Source organism: Pleurodeles waltl, chromosome 4_2 (genome assembly GCF_031143425.1).
Source record: "Pleurodeles waltl isolate 20211129_DDA chromosome 4_2, aPleWal1.hap1.20221129, whole genome shotgun sequence".
NCBI classification, from domain to species: Eukaryota; Metazoa; Chordata; class Amphibia; order Caudata; family Salamandridae; genus Pleurodeles; species Pleurodeles waltl.
Genome location: NC_090443.1, coordinates 530640066 through 530659313, shown reverse-complemented (window position 1 = coordinate 530659313; position 19248 = coordinate 530640066). Strand labels below are relative to the sequence as shown.

Here is a 19248-nt window from a genome sequence, read left to right as displayed (position 1 = left end):
AATGCGAGCGACTAAAGCGCGACGCGGTATCCCGCAACGCGGGGAAAAGAACTGTGTTGCCCGGAATAACTTCACGTCCCAGGATCCTGTTGGTGGAGTGCGTGGGAGGAGCCCAGAACACGAGCGCCTAAAGCGCAACGTGGTATCCCGCAATGCGTGGAAAAGAACTGTGTTGCCCAGAGTAACTTCTCATCCCAGGATCCTGTTGGTGGAGTGCGAGGGAGGAGCCCAGAACGTGAGCGCCTAAAGCGCAACGCGGTATCCCGCAACGAGGGGAAAAGAACTGTGCTGCCCGGAGGGACTTCTCGTCCCAGGATCCTGTTGGTGTTGTGCGAGAGAGGAGCCCAGAACGCGAGCGCCTAAAGCGCGACGCGGTATCCCGCAATGCGTGGAAAAGAACTGTGTTGCCCAGAGTAACTTCTCATCCCAGGATCCTGTTGGTGGAGTGCGAGGGAGGAGCCCAGAACGCGAGCGCCTAAAGCGCAATGCGGTATCCCGCAACGAGGGGAAAAGAACTGTGCTGCCCGGAGGGACTTCTCTTCCCAGGATCCTGTTGGTGTTGTGCGAGGCAGGAGCCCAGAACGCGAGCGCTTAAAGCGCAACGCAGTATCCCGCAACGCGGGGAAAAGAACTGTGCTGCCTGGAGGGACTTCTCGTGCCAGGATCCTGCTGGTTGAGTGCGACGGAGGAGCCCAGAATGCGAGTGCCTAAAGCGCGACACGGTATCCCGCAACGCGGGGAAAAGAACTGTGTTGCCCGGAGTAACTTCACGTCCCAGGATCCTGTTGGTGGAGTGCGAGGGAGGAGCCCAGAACGCGAGCGCATAAAGCGCAACGTGGTATCCCGCAATGCGTGGAAAAGAACTGTATTGCCCAGAGTAACTTCTCATCCCAGGATCCTGTTGGTGGAGTGCGAGGGAGGAGCCCAGAACGCAAGCGTCTAAAGCGCAACGCGGTATCCCGCAACGAGGGGAAAAGAACTGTGCTGCCCGGAGGGACTTCTCGTCCCAGGATCCTGTTGGTGTTGTGTGAGGGAGGAGCCCAGAACGCGAGCGATTAAAGCGCGACGCGGTATCCCGCAATGCGGGCTGCGTCTGGGCAAAGCCCGGGCCAATGGCGGACCCATCAGTGCCCATCTGAGACCGACTGAGGCCAGGCTGGGCAATCCCTCTTTGCCCTAAGGTAGGAGTTATCCCTGCGATGCATTGCTGCTTGCCGCTTTTTAAATCTTGCCCCACAGTCGTTTTTGTATAGCTAAGTTTTTTTGTTTTTTTTTTAAATGGGGAAGCGCAAGGCAAGGTGTAGTCCACCGGTGGGCACTGCTCAAAAAACAATTCCTAAATTGCATCAAACGCCACACATTTAATCTAGTTGTGTAACTGATGAAATTGATAATCTGATTGAGGAAGTGGAATCATTGCTGACTGAAAAGGAGAAAGACCTCCAGAAAAGATTGAAAAATGGTTTACTCACCACCTTCCTGTCAGTCAAATCCCAGGGCAAGGAAAATATTTCCAACAGCGGTGTTACTTTGAGGTCACTACCAGCACAGGCTGACGGACCAAACACAAGCTCCAGGGATTTATGCACATCCCAGATAAGCTCAGAGAATCCTTTGTTAGGCAGCGTGATTGTACATGACATCCCCTGTTCCAACCGCTTTCTACCACTGGAGCCTCAGGCCCAAGCAGAAGAACTGGGTAGCCTTAATCTAAGTTTACGACCTATAAGTCATCACTCTACTATACCCCATCCTCAGGAGGATTTGGCTGCCCTTGTTACAGATTTAAAAGAAGAGGTAAAAGAACTGAAGACATTAATGACAGAGGTTTTGGCCTTTCTTTGTTCTAATAGCTTGACAAGGGAAATTGCTCCTGTGTATAAGGCAGAGTCAAATCCTATTTCCACTTCTATCAAAGAACTTGGTGCTAGGAAGAAGAACGTTGCTCGCCCGAGTGACAATCTTGACCGGGATACTAGAGGCCCACAGACTAGTCCTATTAGTCCCTCTGGCACAAAAAGTCACCTCTGTGCTCCAATAATTCCTCGAACATGCACCAAAATGGTATGGGAACCGTTCACTGTGCAAACCACACTCAAGTCCTTGGGTAGTGGTTAACCAATCCTCATGTGCAGAGTCCCTCCTTTAGCGCCTAATGCACATGAAGATAGTGCCTCACTTATAAATAAGGTTATTCATTGGATATGGCACACCAGACAATGTGGTTCCGTCATCCATTCGGATATAATATCAGCGCAGCGCTACACAGAGAGGGTGGGCCATTGGGACACAATAAAGCTAGTGCTGTCTGTGTCCGAGCTGGTAAGCGGCCTATTATCCATGGAGACGCGGAACCCCCTGCAAAACGGTTAAAATATTTGTTTTAAAAGCTGTTGGCCTGCAAATGATTCTTCATTGAGGAGGAATTCTCCCGCCCCGAACCATGGCTTTTGAATTGAGAGAAATGAACCTCTAGCCACTTTTGAGGAAACCCCTGCCTTAGTCGATAAGAAGGAGCGTGTTTGCCAGAACGCGACGACTAATTCAGGGAGGCCGGTACAAGTAGCTGTTGCTCCAGATATTGATTGACTGACCTTGTCTGCAACTGTTTGGGATAGTAGTGGATCTTCTCATATTGTTAACCTGCAGGCAGAAGGGGTCTCAGATTCAGAGTTATTTTCTCCTAGGAGTAGGGTTTTAGCATTTGATGCACTTGATGCATCTATGGTTAAATTATCACCTAGGGAGAACCATGTTAGATCTTGTATTTCGTCATCCCTCTGGAAGGCCCCTATAGCCCGGGAGACTTTAACTCCAAAGTTTTTGACATGGAACCTGGCTGGAATTCGCAACAAATTAGATGACCCAGATTGGGGGGAGTTTATAGACACATTTGATATTTGCTTGTTCCAGGAAACTTGGTTTACTATTAATGTTTTTAGACAAGGGTTTAACTCATTTTGCAAAGAAGCCAGACCACCCCTGGCGGGGAGAGCGGCAGGGGGCCTTATTATATGGACCAGAAATTCAGACCTGGGCAATATTAGAGAAATTTATGTGGACTCAGATGATATACTGGCTTTATCTCTTCAGCAAAGGCGAGGCTTCCCCTTGTTGTGTGTTAATGTTTACAATAGGCCAAGTCCTTTTAATCAATTGTCAAAAACTATTCAGGTGTTGAATGCTTTGGTGTCAGCTTACATAATATCGCATTTTATTTTTGTTGCTGGGGATTTAAATGTGTCACTTGAGCCGAACTATGTATTTTCCAAGATCACGCAACTAGAAGACGCATCATGGAATATTCCTCTTTTTTCCTCTCTGAAGAAACAGTCCAAAACTAGTAGAAGGGCTTTGCAGGTTATAGACTTCATGATAACACATGGCCTTTGCCCATGAATGGGCGTTTTCCCTCAGACTCTCCTGCAAAACCAAGTTTTTCAGAAGGTCTTATAGTAGTACATTAGATTATGTGGTCATTGATGTGAGGATATGGCTCACTATTAAAGATATTTGTGTAGGTATTCAATATAATAGTGATCATGCCCCAATCTTAGTCACATGATGGGCTTATTTAAAAAAAATAGATATGCTAAATATTTATGAAGCCATTTCCCCCCTAGTAGTCTCCTCTAACAAGCGTGGGATTGTTTTAAAAGTTCAAGAAAATTGTGGGGGAAAATGCTTGATTTAGTAGCAACCCACCAATTAATGGATGGTTCTTGCTTATATTCCCCCAATGAGTTCATGGCCTTGCACACAGACCTTTTTTCCAATTTGAAGGATCTTTTTTCCAGAACTGTTATGGAGAATAATCATCCAGTAGTTGGACCCCACCATAGGTGGTTCGGCAAAGCATGTAGGGAGTCTAAGTGTAGCTTGTTAAAGGCAATTAAATCTAAAGATAGACATCTGATAACTAGCGCTAGGCGTGAGTACGCATTTGTAATAAAGACCTGTAAAAATAATTGGGAAGAGGAGTCATAGCAGGATTTGTTGACAGCAGCTAAGGAGAAGCATTTAAAATGTTTTTGGTCCTTGGTGGCGTATAATGGGTGAAATGAAAATTCTAGACCAGATTGCTATATTCCGCCAGAAAACTGGATGGACCACTTTACTAAGCTGTATGACCTTGAGACTGATGCTTTCTCCAAAAACAGTACTATATTTGGACTAGACTCCTCTCCCACTGACAGCCTGACTCCTTTTACTCTGAACGAAACTAAGATGGCCATTAAGGCCCAAAAACTGGGAAAAGCTCCGGGTTAGATGGTATACCTGCTGATTTGTTTAGATCTGACCTTGACATGTGAGGCCCTTATGTTAATAATGTACCAAATGCTGTTTTGGCCAGTGGAAATTATCCCCGCTCCTGGAAGGGAACAATTATTGTACCTATTTACAAAAAGGGGGATAGTGCCGTTCCAGCGAATTATAGACCAATCAGCCTTCTGGACAATCTTCAAAAAATATTTTGTTATCAGGTTCTGAAAAGGGTAAAAGAATGGCTAGAAGAGACTCAAGCCCTCAGTGACCTCCAAGCAGGTTTTAGACAGAAAATAGGTAGAGTCAATCAGATATTTAGGTTCCTCACAATCAAATGGAAGACGGTAGATTTGGATGCAGGGAATCTTTTTGTGGCCTTTGTGGGCCTCACGTTTGCGTTCGATCTGGTCCCGCAATGTAAATTGTGGGAGGTAATGGACAGAGCTGGGCTGCCAAGTCCCTTATTAAACTTAATTAAAAGTTTATATGCTGAGAGCTTTGCTAAAATTCGTGGAAGATTAAATGGGGAGGTAACAAGAGAGATTTCGATTAACAGAGGGGTGAGGCTGGGATGTGTGCTGGCCCCCACACTTTTTTTGATGTTTATCAAAGCTTGTATCCCTTACTTACTGGATTGTGTTAATGATGCACCAAAACTAGGCGGGACAAAGATTTCGTGTTTGCTATTTGCAGATGACACTTTGTTACTGTCCCAAACTGCCCTCGGCCTCGCCAATTTACTTGCGAAGTTTATGTGCTTTTGCAAGGACCATGGCCTTGAAGTTAATACCTCAAACACCAAATACATGATCTTTGGTGATAAAAAACGTAAAATGAGGAGGACGATCCTTCTGGATGGGGAAGCATTAGAGAGAGTCACTGATTTTGATTATTTGGGGGTCAGACTTGAGGACACGCACAAATGGCAGGCCCATTTATCAAAGGCATATATGAGACTGAAACAGAACTCGGGGGTGTCCTGAGATTTGCTAATAGATCCCCTAGATTTGCAACCTCTCCCGCAATAGAAATATATAAAGTACAAGCTAGAGGGGGGGCTCTGTATGAACAGAGCTATGGGGGCATGGCAACTTGAGGGACCTAGAGCTCGCCGAAAATTAATTTATAAAAGCCTATTCGGATTCCATCACCCACATAGCTGCCTTAAGACCAATATTGTATTGGATTACGATTTGGTCCACGGATATTTTTAGTCCATATAGAAAATGGTTGAACTGTCTGCTGAGTACACACATAATAAGAAAAATCCCATGGTGCAACCATGTTGAAAATAGCTTGACCAAATTAGGGTTGGGCTTGTTCTGGTCAGACCCCCATCGTCTCCCAAAAAATGCTGCACAAGTTGTCAAGGATGCATATTGGCTAAATTTAAACGTAGGAAAGCTAGCTGAGGTGCCTTCGTTTAGTTTGACAGATAGATTTATATCAGTTAAATGTCATTATGAATTTGAAAAATACATGGATTTGATTTTATCCCCTCAAGTACGTGCACTTTACATCAGGTTTAGGCTGGGATCGCTACCACTACGTACTTTCACTTGCAGGTGGTCCCAGCAGGATAACCAACAAGATCTATGCCCAATGGGCTGTGGGTCATCCGAATGTATTGCTCATGTGTTATTCCATTGTCCTTCATATGCCAAATAGCGCACTCGATGGATTATAACTCTTTGCAGATCCATGGCCATTAATAACCGGCCCCTAGCTCTCATTATCTGCAAAACAAATACCCATGTGATTGTGGTATATGCATTGGCAAGATTCCTAGATGCAAATTGGCACATTAGGGCAAAACGGCTAGGGGAAGTCTGCTATGTATCACACTAAAGCAAGTTTAAATCTGAAGACAAAATTGAATACGTTGCTCTTATAGGGAATTATGGATTATCTAGTGACCACCTTGTAATATTTGATTATAATCTTAATGCTGCTATACTGTATTCTTATTTTGCATTTTAAGTTTGTTAGTTGAAGGATTTTATATTATTGCCTTCTTATACTAGCAATCTTTTATAATATTTGATTATGTTTTAGAATCTTGTATTTTGCATTTCAATTGTCCACTTTTAAATATTATCCAGTTAGAGAGTTTTATATTATTGCTCTTTTATATTTTCAATGTGTGCATTGTATGATGAGCTTTTATGGTATTTTGTATTACCGAAATAAAGCATAAGTAAGTAAGTAAGGATACTTAAACTACGAGCTGTAGATAAAGGTCTAAACACTGACAGGGAACTTCACGTGCTCCTCACTTAGGCAGATTCCTTTTAATTTTTATCATGTTGACTTCCCTGCCAGTGATATGTAACCAGATACACATTATGTCAACCTTGTTTCGTGCACTCATCGTACTGTAATTTTACTCTATATTTATTTTTATTTTATTTAATTTTGAGCCTTTCTCCTCCCTGTGTGAGATGTCAAATTGTGTAACTATGCTGGTACATACCCGTATGAGACATTGTTTGTAACCTATGACGTCTCCTCTGTACTGTTGCTAATTGTTCACTCACTTTATGTGACAGATAGCGTTAAATGGGAGAGTTTCTTGACATTACCTCTTTCTCTCAATACATGGATCACTATACGGTTCATATTTTTACTTTAGTTGCTACCGTGGATTTTCTCATTGCTTCACTTCTTTCTTCGTAAGTCTTCATGACTAGCACTGCTTAGTATTTCTCTTGCTCTTACTAAACTACGTTCTAATACAGCGGTTCCCTCTTTTCCCCCTTAAGTACACATTTATTATTAATTTTTCAAACATATATCTTTAGTTGCAAAGGATTCTCCTCTGGTACTTTCCTTATTACTTAAACCATTTTATTTTACAGGCGTCTTGCTCTTTAGTACTGAATTATGTTTTGGCCTACTCCCTCTTATTCCGATGTTGTTTTTCCTTTCCAATATGGCCACCGTCTTAACCTCTCCGGCCCCGGATTCCAGTTCCATACCGCGTCCTAGTCCTTCCGTGACGCATACGACGCCCATTACTATTTAAATCACTATGTAGTTACTATACACTAGCTTCATTTCTCTAAACAACACGACGAGCTCCCGTACACCATCTTCGGTGAGTTATGGCCAGTTGGCCACTTCAATAAGCGGGCATTTTGGCTATTTAAGAAACTTCTTAGCCCTAAGCATGTTTCTCCTTAATAAGCGCAAACTATTTCGGCTCGGGTTATTTAGCCACAGTCCTGGACGGGACGATTTGTCGGTCAACTCTTCTGCACTTCTTACTATTCACTGCGTTTTATATGCATTTCTCTCTCTAGATACATTTCAGTCCTCAACGAGATATTATCTCGGATAACTGCATTGCTATATATACTTATATTGCATCCTATACATGTTCCAGTTTAGTCCCAATAAGTAATAGTCGATACCTTCTGTTTGACTTGGTCTTGACAGCTATCACAACCACTGACATTGCACTAATTCAGCGCTTACTGACACCATTACTTTATGCTCATGCTCTACTCTAGTTTGCCATAACACTACTCATGGCTGGAACAATTATATCCACCTGATTTTGTAATCTCCAAAGCGTCCCTCACTAGTTCTTATTGATTTACTTACTTAGTTAAAGTCATTATCACTCCAGGGATCTTGGAATTTGGTAGACTACCGCCTGCCTGTTATGTTTCATTTACTCCACGTATATTCTCATATACAACAAACCACTTTACAAAATACGATCTCTCAGCTTGCCTCAACATCGTGCCTCCGTTTTGTTTTATAGGACTTACCAAGGTCCTCCTAACTGTTGCTTACCTGGGACGGACGTACCATTTATTCTTGGTCAGTATTACCTTAACTCAGAGTCTCCATACTCTTTGAATCAATACATAAGAACGGACTTCCTGATTTATCAATTAAGGACACAGGTAGCCTTAGTGACGCAGAACTACTGTATATACAACCTTTCATTGGGCTTTTTAACTACCGAGTTGTTCATCTCCCTCCTTTTATATAATTATTTTTTTGTTCTCCCTCTCCTCTCCTCTCTCTTCCTTTCTAGCCCCCTAGGTGCTACCGTACCTAGCCTCTTTTGATTACTCCGTCCACTTACTACCAGTGGAGGTAGGCTTTTCTACTAGTCTACTCTATCTTTTCCATTTTATTCGATTTGCTTTAAGAACACTTGGGAGTCACCTGATATCGTGATTGCTTGTTGATAAGACATTTTGGTGGTCATTACAACCCTGGCGGACGGTGTTAAAGCGGCGGTAAAACCGGCAACAGGCCGGCGGTAAAAAATTGCAATTATGACCGTGGCGGAAACCGCCAACAAAGACAGCCACTTTAACACTCCGACCGCCACAGCGGTACAGACAAACAGCGCGGCGGTCACCGCCAACAGACAGGCGGAGGACAATGTACCGCCCACAGTATCACAACCTACCAATCCGCCACCTTTTCCGGGGCGGATTCACCGCAGATAAAAACACGGCAGAAACATCCATTTCAAAGGGAAAACGCTCACCTCTACACACTCCACGAGGAAGAGGGTCACCATGGAGCCGGAACTCCATATTCTTCCTGCACTAGTCTTCCTGCTCCTGTACCAGGAGCACCAACGCCGGTGGCGAAGAGCATGGTGAGTACTGCACCTACGACATAGGGGAGGGGGGAGGCAAAAAAACAGGGACACACACAACCAACATCCCAACCCCCACCCCGACCCTCACCCACTACAACACACACACCAATGCATATCCATACATTACAGAAACACCCCCAACCCCCCTGGAAGAATTCAAACACAAAAGGAAATGAGTTGAACCATTGTAATATATCAAAATACAGGAAGCAAATATATACATATATACACTATCAACAAAATATACACCACGATTAGTAGTGCAGGTAATGCACCATTCATTGTCCGTGGACCACTGGGCCCAAAATGCATGGGCAAGGCCCACACAAGATACCTGATCAAAATGGAGAGAACACTGCTGGGGCATCAGATAGGAATACAACAGGCACCTCAGGGGGAAGGGAAGGGGGAGCACCTCAGCCGGATGAGTGCACCATGCCAGATCCACAAGGGGGGTCCATGCCCATTGATGTATCCTGGGGAGTGCAAAGCCACAGTCTCTGAAGTCTCTACAGTGGGTGGGTTGGCCACTGCTTTATCCTGGGGAGTGCAAAGCCACAGTCTCTCAAGTCTCTACAGTGGGTGGTTTGCCCACTGCTTTATCCTGGGGAGTGCAAAGCCACAGTCTCTCAAGTCTCTACAGTGGGTGGTTTGCCCACTGCTTTATCCTGGGGAGTGCAAAGCCACAGTCTCTCAAGTCTTTACAGTGGGTGGTTTGCCCACTGTTACATCCTGGGGAGTGCAAAGCCACAGTCTCTCAAGTCTCTAAGGTGGGTGGTTTGCCCACTGCTTTATCCTGGGGAGTGCAAAGCCACAGTCTCTCAAGTCTCTACAGTGGGTGGTTTGCCCACTGTTACATCCTGGGGAGTGCAAAGCCACAGTCTCTCAAGTCCCTACAGTTGGTGGTTTGCCCACTGTACCATCCTGGGGAGTACAAAGCCACAGTCTCTCAAGTCTCTACAGTGGGTGGTTTGCCCACTGCTTTATCCTGGGGAGTGCAAAGCCACAGTCTCTCAAGTCTCTACAGTGGGTGGTTTGCCCACTGTACCATCCTTGGGAGTGCAAAGCCACAGTCTCTCAAGTCTCTACAGTGGGTGGTTTGCCCACTGTACCATCCTGGGGAGTGCAAAGCCACAGTCTCTCAAGTGGATAACAGTCTCCACTGGTTCTGGAGGGGGACTGGTGCCCAGAGTGCAGCACACACCCCGTGACGGTCCCAGTTGCGTCACTGCCCCTGCCGCAAATGGGCTAACGGTGCATTCCATGGCGGTCTTTGCCCTGTTCAGCGGTCCCTGGCCTGTTCAGCGGTGCTTGCGTTGCCAGTGTCAGACCTGTTCAGCGGTGCATTCCATGGCGGTCTTTGCCCTGTTCAGCGGTCCCTGGCCTGTTCAGCGGTGCTTGCCAAGGCGGTCCTTCATTGCCCAGCAGTGCTGTGGCTGGCGGCCCTTCATGGGTCAGCTGGGCTGTGGCTTGCGGGGCCGTCCTGGCCAGCTGGGCTGTGGCTTGTGGGGCACTCCTGGCCAGCTGGGCTGTGGCTGGCGGTGTCCTCCTGGCCAGTGACTCTGGGGCTGGCGGTGGCCTCCTGGCCAGTGACTCTGGGGCTGGCAGTGGCCTCCTGGCCAGTGACGATGGGGCTGGCCTCCTGGGCAGTGACTCTGGCGGTGCCCTCCTGGCCAGTGACGATGGGGCTGGCCTCCTGGGCAGTGACTCTGGTGGTGGCCTCCTGGGCAGCGGGGATGATGGCGGTCCTCTCCGCTGTGCTGCTCCTCCCAGACTTTGGAGATTTCTTCTGCCCCTTCCCCGCCTTGGGAGGAGTCACTCACTCCGGGACCCTTGTGAGCGGCTTTGCTGGCTGGAGTCTTCCCCCTCTCCCGCCGGGCACTGTCCAACTTCTGGTGCTTCACAGTGGGGGGGACTGGCTGTGCTGTGGCTCCGTGCCACACTGGCTGTCCTGGTGGCCGGTGCACTCCACATACCTGTAACAACAGGCACCACTGGTCCCGGAGATTTTTTGGCTGAGGTGCTAGTACGGGACCTATGAGTTGGACGGGGGGGGGGTGGGGGAGAATAGGTTAAGGGGGGCCAGGAAAAGTTTTTGGGAGACACTGGGACGGGTAGACGGAGGGGGTTTGGGAGTGGAGGAAGAGGTGGTGGTTGTAGGAGGTGTACATTTTGTGGATTTGGGTGCAGGTGCATGGGCTGGAGGCTGTCGTGACGTGGATGGCTGTTGGGTGGGTGTGTACCTGCGTTTGTGTATCTTGGGAGGGGGCGTCACAGACACACTGGGAGAGGACACAGGGGACGTGTAAATGGTAGTGGGGGTGGTGAGTGCACGTGAGCTGGGTGTGGTGGTGGGTGTGCTGGTGCGGGACGTAGTGGCTGTAGTGGTAGTGCATGCAGGTGTGACTGTAGATGAGACTGGGAGGGAGGAGGGAGACGACGAGGAGGGGGACACAGTGGAGGCAGTGGATGTTGGTGTGTCTGTACGTGTGTGATGCTTGCGGGAGTGCCTGTGGGATGTGTGGTGCTTATGTTTGCCTGAGCTTCCCTTGTGTGTTGACATGTGTGCATGCTGGTCTGTAGGTGTGCTTGGTATAGGCAGAGGTACAGGGGATTGGGTTTGGGAGGAGGTAGTTGGAGGGGGGAGGCTAGACACAGGGACAATGTGTCATCAGTGCTGAGGCCAGAGTTTGCAGGGTTCGATGAAGGGCAGCCTGACCAGAATGAATGCCCTCCAGGAATGCATTTGTGTGTTGCAATTCCCTTTCTACACCCTGGATGGCATTCAAAATGGTAGACTGCCCAACAGTGAGTGACCTGAGGAGGTCAATAGCCTCCTCACTGAGGGCAGCAGAGGTGACAGGGGAAGGTACTGAGGTTCCTGGGGCGAAGGAGATGCCCACCCTCCTGGGTGAGCGGGCACTGTACGAAGGCTGAGGGGCTGCTGGGAGGGCGGTGCTGGTGGGGGGGTGGCGGCTGTACCTGTAGAAGTGGGGGGCACAGATTTTGCCGCCACCACAAGGGAGCTCCCATCGTAGGACGAGTCTGCTCGTTGCAGATCCTGTGACCGCCGTGGTGCTCCCTTCGCCCTCCGTCCCACTGGTGTATTCTGAGTCCGTGGTGTGGGCCTCCATGCCCATGTGGGATGCAGCTCCCTCGTGCTCTGGTGCCACTGTGCCTCCGCCTGATGATGCTGATGCACACAAGAACAGGGAGATCACGAAAGGGGGGGGCGACAGAAGAAAGACAGGTTGAGTGCATGGCTTACCGCTACCGTTGGCGGACAATACAGACACAGCAGCCCCCTGCAGTAAGTCGCGCTATTGGGCTCTACAGATGCAATTCCTGGGATATGGCCTACATGGCTATGGACGACATCTGCACACATAGATGACACAGGGGCATGAATACCTGTACTTGGCACTCTACAGAGGTGGGCTGGGGTGCCACATGGCCTGCATTACGGAGGGGCCTAGCCTACGGAACTCGCCCTGGCCTAGGGAAACCCACAGCCCTCCTCCTCCACCCAGACACCTTCACTGCGCGCAAAGTCCGCTGAATGATAGTGTACTCACCCCCTTGTGTCTGCTGTAATGCCCTCAAGCGCCCATCCAACTCCAGGTAGGCCACCGCCAGGATCCGGAACATCGGGGGGTCATGGTTCGACGGGCACCCCTCTCACGTTGGGAGGCCATCCCCAGCTGAGCCTCCGCCGGCTTCTTGCTCCAGCGGCGAATGTCCTCCCATCTTTACCGGCAGTGGGTGCTCCGTCTGTGGTGGACCCCCAGGGTCCGGACGTCCTTGGCGATGGCACGTCAAATATCCTTCTTCTGGTGGGCGCTGACCTACATGACATGTACAGGGGAAGAAGAGAAGTCATTAACAACTGCACCGTTTAAGTGATTGGCCCCCATCCCTACTCTTGCCATGTGGCACACGCATTCACAGTCCTTCATGCACGCAGAACTGTGCCCCCTTCATTCTTACAACCAGCCCTCTCCACATAGGCATAGCCCATACAACATGCTCCCAGTGTACTTACCTGTTGGTCTGGAGGACCGTAGAGTAGCGTGTACTGGGGGAGGACCCCGTCCACGAGCTTCTCCAACTCCTCTGCAGTGAAGGCAGGGGCCCTTTCCCCAGAAGCACGAGCCATTGTCTCTTCCAGACCGAGGTCACAGCAGCACTTGCAGTGTAGGTCCTCTCCTGTCGAAGATCAGGTATTGATTGATTGAACAGATAGAAAATGGCGGTCACGTCCGCGGCGGTGCGTACCATCACCGCCGGCGTACATCGTCATTGGCTCCTGGGACCCATAGGGTCCAATGTTAACCAATGCAGCATTGCACCGTGGTCTTCGACCGCCTACCACAACGGTGTACAACGCCAGCGCAATTACCTCACATCCCATTGTCCCACTTTAGAGGTCAGGCAGCCGCCATTTCATGGGCCCACATGCCCTAATTACCAACTGCGTCATACAGACCTAGGCCTTGTCTCACAACACAAATACAGGCCACATTTTGTGTATGAATGGTGTTCTGTGTAGACTGTAGGTACATACCTCTGACTTGTTTGACTCTGTGGTCGCTCTTGTCATTCCTAGGCACTGTCTGCTGGGACATGTGAGGAGATGGCGGAATCCTCCGGTGTACCGACCGCTGGTGGCTGTCGACAATGAAGGAAAGACATTTGATCATCACCTACAGGTTTGACCGTGCCACAATCCAGGAACTGTGTGCCCAGTTGGAGCCTGACCTGATGTCAGCAATCCGCCATCCCACAGGGATCCCCCCTCAAGTGCAGGTGCTATCAGTGCTCCATTTCCTAGCAAGTGGGTCATTTCAAACAACAGTGGCCATGGCATCAGGGATGTCCCAGCCTATGTTTTCCAACGTGTTGTCCAGAGTGTTGTCTGCCCTGCTGAAACACATGCGGAGCTACATCGTTTTCCCTCAGGTGGAGGATTTGCCTACAGTTAAAGGTGACTTCTATGCCCTTGGACATATCCCCAACATCATAGGTGCCACTGATGGGACCCATGTAGCTCTGATCACCCCCCAGAGGAGTGAACAGGTGTACAGGAACCGGAAGAGTTATCATTCCATGAATGTACAGATGGTATGTTTGGCAGACCAGTACATCTCCCAGGTAAATGCTATGTTCCCTGGCTCTGTGCATGACGCCTACATCCTGCGGAATAGCAGCATCCCTTATGTGATGGGTCAACTCCAGAGGCACCGGGTGTGGCTATTAGGGGACTCTGGTTACCCCAACCTGTCATGGCTACTGACCCCAGTGAGGAATCCCAGGACCAGGGCAGAAGAACGCTACAATGAGGCCCATGGGCAGACTAGGAGGGTGATCGAACGCACATTCGGCCTCCTGAAGGCCAGGGTCAGGTGCCTCCATATGACAGGTGGATCCCTATTCTACTCACCAAAGAAGGTGTGCCAGATCATCGTGGCCTGCTGTATGCTTCACAACTTGGCTTTGCGACGACAGGTGCCTTTTCTGCAGGAGGATGGTCCAGATGGCGGTGTTGTGGCAGCTGGGGAGCCTGTGGACAGTCATGAGGAGGAAGCAGAGGAAGAAGACATTGACAACAGGGACTCAGTTATCCAGCAATATTTCCAGTGACACACAGGTGAGAACACATTCCTGCCTACTACGAGTACTTTCATACTTCTACCTCTATCCTGTCTGTCGATTTCAACCAGTATATGGTAACTGAGTTGTACATTTCCCTTACGGTTCACAGGTGTGGTTTCCAACGTGTGTTGTCTGCTTAGATTCCTCATGGACTTGAGATGTGTGACATAGGTATGTTGACATTACATTTGAAGACGCTTTTTGTCATTGTCATTGCTAATACACATTTTCGAAATCACAGACTGACTCCAGATTGTTTTGTGCTTCAAGGGTGTTTATTGATGTGCTACATATTGGAGGGGGGTTGTTAAATGGGCTGGGGTGATGGTGGAAGAATGTCCATGGCAGAGTTCAGTCTATTAGTCTCACAGGTGCATTGCCCATATGGGCATAGGAAGTGGAGCTGGGGAAGTTTAAATTTGGACAGTGTTACAAAGTGGGACAGTGGGATAACAATCAGGGTGGTCTCATTTCTTGGAGGGGGTCTTGGCATCGTGCTCTGTCTTGTTCCTGGTTCTCAGGGACCGCTTGCGGGGTGGTTCTCCATCTGCAGGGGGTGGGGTGCTGGTGTGGTGGTCCTGTGGCAGTGCCTCCTGTCCACTAGCGCCGGCGGAGGTGATGGGCAGTTCATCGTCCATGCTAGTGTCAGGGGCCCCCTGGAGTGCCACAATGTCCCTCCTGGTGTTGAGTATTTCCTTCTGCACCCCTACGATGGTGCCCAGGGCGGAGCTGATGGTTCTGAGTTCCTCCCTGAACCCCAAATACTGTTCCTCCTGCATGCGCTGGGTCTCCTGAAACTTGGCCAGTACCGTTGCCATTGTCTCCTGTGAGTGGTGGTATGCTCCCATGATGGAGGAGAGGGCCTCGTGGAGAGTGGGTTCCCAAGGCCTGTCCGCCCCCTGTCGCACAGCAGCCCTCCCACTTACCCTGTGTCCTGGGCCTCCGTCCCCTGGACTGTGTGCCCACTACCACTGCCCCCAGGTCCCTGTTGTTGTTGGGGTGGTGGGTTATCCTGGGTTCCCTGTAGTGGTGGACACACAGCTGATTGACGTGTCCTGGGGACGGAGGTATGGGCCCGCTGGGTGGGTGCTGTGCTGGTGTTACCAGAGGGTTGAAGCTCTGTGGTGGCCTGTGACTGGGTGTGGGGAACTGACTGTCCGGAGGCCCACGATGGTCCGGGCTGGTCATCTAGATCCAGGTGGACAGAGCTGCTGTCATCACTGTGGGCCTCTTCTGTGGGTGGGGTGGAGCTGTCTGGACCCTCCTGTCTGGTGACATTGGGTAGTGGTCCTGCAGGGGTGTAAAAGCATGATAATGCATCTGTGTGTGTCATGGTGTGCAATGGGTGGGTGAGCGTGTACCCCAGTGCTAGCATTCCTGTGTGGGGGCTTGTGTGATGATGGTTGAGGGGGGTGTTTGGGTTTGTGCAGTGGGCATGCTTTAGTGATGGGTGTCCATGCTTTGTTGTGTCATGCAGGGCTTGGTGTTGGGATGTGTGGTTTGTGTTATTAGTACATTAGTGAGGAATTGGAGTGATAGGGGAGGTGGCGAGGGTGGGGGTCTGTGATAGCATGCAGGTAGGGTGGGGGATGTAATAGTTAAGATTTGACTTACCAGAGTCCATTCCTCCACCGACTCCTGCGAGGCCCTCAGGATGCAGAATCTCTAAGACCTGCTCCTCCCATGTTGTTAGTTGTGGGGGAGGAGGTGGGGGTCCGCCGCCAGTCCGCTGTACCGCGATGTGGTGTCTTGAGACCACGAAACGCACCTTCCCCCGTAGGTCGTTCCACCTCTTCCTGATGTCGTCCCGATTTCTTGGGTGCTGTCCCACTGCTTTGACCCTGTCGACTATTCTTCTCCATAGCTCCATCTTCCTTGCAATTGAGGTGTGCTGCACCTGTGCTCCAAATAGCTGTGGCTCTACCCAGACGATTTCCTCCACCATGACCATAAGCTCCTCCTCCGAGAACCTGGGGGGGGCCTTTGCCGTGCCATGGGGTGGTGTAGGTGATGTGTGGGGTGGTGTATGTGGTGATAAGTGTGGTGATATGTAGTGGTGTGTGGTGTTTTGTGCGATGAACTAGTGTGGGTGATGGTCGGGTGTACCTGTGGATGCTTGGTAGTGGTTTGTAGTGTCTCTCTCTGGCCTTCTCTCTGTAATTGTGGTCATAGGGGTTTGTGGGTGATGTGGGTGTGTGTTTTATAGTGCATTGGGTGTGTGGGAGTGGTGTGTGTATGTGTATCAGGTGTGTGTATTTCAAATTGTCCAATGTGGCGGTGTTTTGTATGTGTGTGTGAATTTTGAGTGGGGCGGTGTGTACCGCCAATGGGATACCGCGGTTGAAAGACCGCCGCGTGGATTCGTGGGTCGTGATAGCATGGGTGTATTTCTGTTGGCGTCACGGTGGAGGATTTGTTTTCGCCAGTTTATCACTGACCTTTGGTGTGGCGGACTTGTGTGGGTGTCTGGATTTTGTCGGATTTCGAGATGTGGGTCGTAATAGCTGTGGCGGAATTCCATGGCCGCGGCAGTGTGTTGGCGGTCTTCTGCACGGCGGTAAGCGGCTTTTACCGCCAATGTTGTAATGACCCCCTTTGTCTCGTTCACATTATATGACTTATACTTAATTTACACTAACGGTTCATCATCTGCTTTTTCGGTCTCCACTCTCTCTCACCCGAGGACTAAGTTCCACTACTATTTGGTACCTGTTAGTACCTCACGCGTTTACACTCAGTCACTTTTGCCATGTCTATATACACACTGGTTTGCTTTTTGCTTTCATGTCTACCGTTCCAGTATTAATGTTTATAGTTAAAACTCTGTATTGTATATTCCTTCAGCCTTGATGAAGTCACTGTTGTGACGAAACACGTGTTGGCTGTGCCTGTTTGACTGTATTTCTGATTTTACGAGAACTGATCCAAATAAACAACTTTCTGGAACACCAAGAACAGTACTGAACAATTCATTAACAAAATTGTTACACGCAAGCTTGTACCTGTACTCTCTTATTCCTTACTCTTTGAGTGCTGTGGTCATAATTGTTCATTGTATGCTGTGAATACTTGTATGCACTATTCTTGTGCCTTCGGGTAGTAGGGCACCTGACCACGGTCACCTATTTATAATTGACTGCTACTTTAAATTTACTATTGCGTACACCGTTTGGAAGTGCAACATTATTTGTCATTACTACCTTTCGTTTCTGAGCACAGGTGCAAACAAGGTGTCGAGTCTCCAATGATTCTCTATGAGGGAACCCCGGGAGTCACTCAGAGGCTGCAAGCGAGGCCCAGGGGGTGGTCTCGGGCAAACCACAGGCTGGACATGGAGGAGGGCCACCTGCTAGGCGGGTGCAGTGGGTCTTTAGGCATCGGATATCTTCGTCCGGAACTTTCGCAGTCCAGGGGGTATCCTCGGGATTCCCTCTGCAGGCGTTGGTGTGGAGGGGTGGAGAGGTCAACCCAGGGTGGGCACTTGCTCAAAATTGCCTAGGGATCCTCTCTAGCTGATTGAGCCACCTGGACACGGTCCGTGGGCGTCGGGTGCACAGTGTTTAGGACTCACGCATTCAGAGTGAGGTTGGAGTCCTTAGTTGTTGTTTCTTCTTGGAAAGGGCCGCTGTCCATTGGAGTTCTTAATCCGTTTGGGTGCAGTGCAGTCCTCTGGAGCTTGGCAGAGGTTGCTGGGCCCGCTGGATGCTTTGCTGTACTTTTGCGAGTTCTTTGAAGCAGGAGACAGGCCAGTAGGGCTAAGGCCAAGTCAGTTGTCGTCTTCCGTCTTCTCTGCTGGGGTTTCAGCTTAGCAGTCCTTCTGCTTCTTCTTGTTTGGTCGGCAGGAATCAGGTGAGCTGGGCTCAGGGAGGCGCTTAAATCCTAGATTTCGGGGCAATTTAGGGGGTCAGAGGGCAGTAGCCCATGGCTACTGTCCCTGAGGGTGGGTACACCCTCCTTGTGCCCACTCCATTTGGGGAGGGGAGCACAAACCTAATCCTATTGGTCCTTGTCCTCCAAACCAAGATGGATGATTCTGCAGGGAGGGGGTCACCTCAGCTCCAGACACCTTTGGGGTGTCCCCTGACCTGGTTTAATGCCAGGAACCACTCTGCGCAACGAGCAGCTCCACTGGTCTGCCCTTCTGCTCCCGACCCCGCCCTCGCTGCTGCCGCGAGTTTGAGGCCCTCCACCACCCGCAGGCACCAGCCTGCGCCTCATCCCTGGTGCCTAGTGGTAGGCGTAAGTATCGTTGGTCTTGTCTTATTGTGTACTTTGTGACTATTGTGCCGTTTTTTGCCTTTTAGCTTTTTCTTGTGCCTTTCTCTTGTGTCTTTTTTGTGTGCCTCTTATTGTGCCTTTTCTCGTGCTCGGGCTCTTCTGCCTGTTTCTGGTCCTGCCCGGTTCCCACCACTGCATTCCCTGCGGCCTGCCCCCCTCGCGCCCCCATTCGCCACTCCCTCCCGCCTCCCAGCTGCTCCTCCCTCCCACCTCCCCTTCTTAATGGCGCCCGCTGCGCGCTGCCCAGAGTGACCCCTGACCTGGTTTAAGGTCAGGAACCACTCTGTGCGACGAGCAGCTCCACCGGACTGCCCTCGTGCTCCCGACCACACTGTTGCTGCTGCCGCGAGTTCGAGGCCCTCCACCACCCGCAGGCACCCACCTGCGCCTCATCCCTGGTGCCTAGTGGTAGGCGTAAGTAT

General features: G+C 49.8%; 1 protein-coding gene across 1 annotated transcript in view; it reads right to left on the bottom strand.

The window, feature by feature from the left end:
- SHCBP1L (SHC binding and spindle associated 1 like) overlaps nucleotides 1–19248 on the bottom strand; it is a 1202144-nt gene that overhangs the window by 451869 nt on the left and 731027 nt on the right. The gene's annotated exons all lie outside the window — the stretch shown is intronic.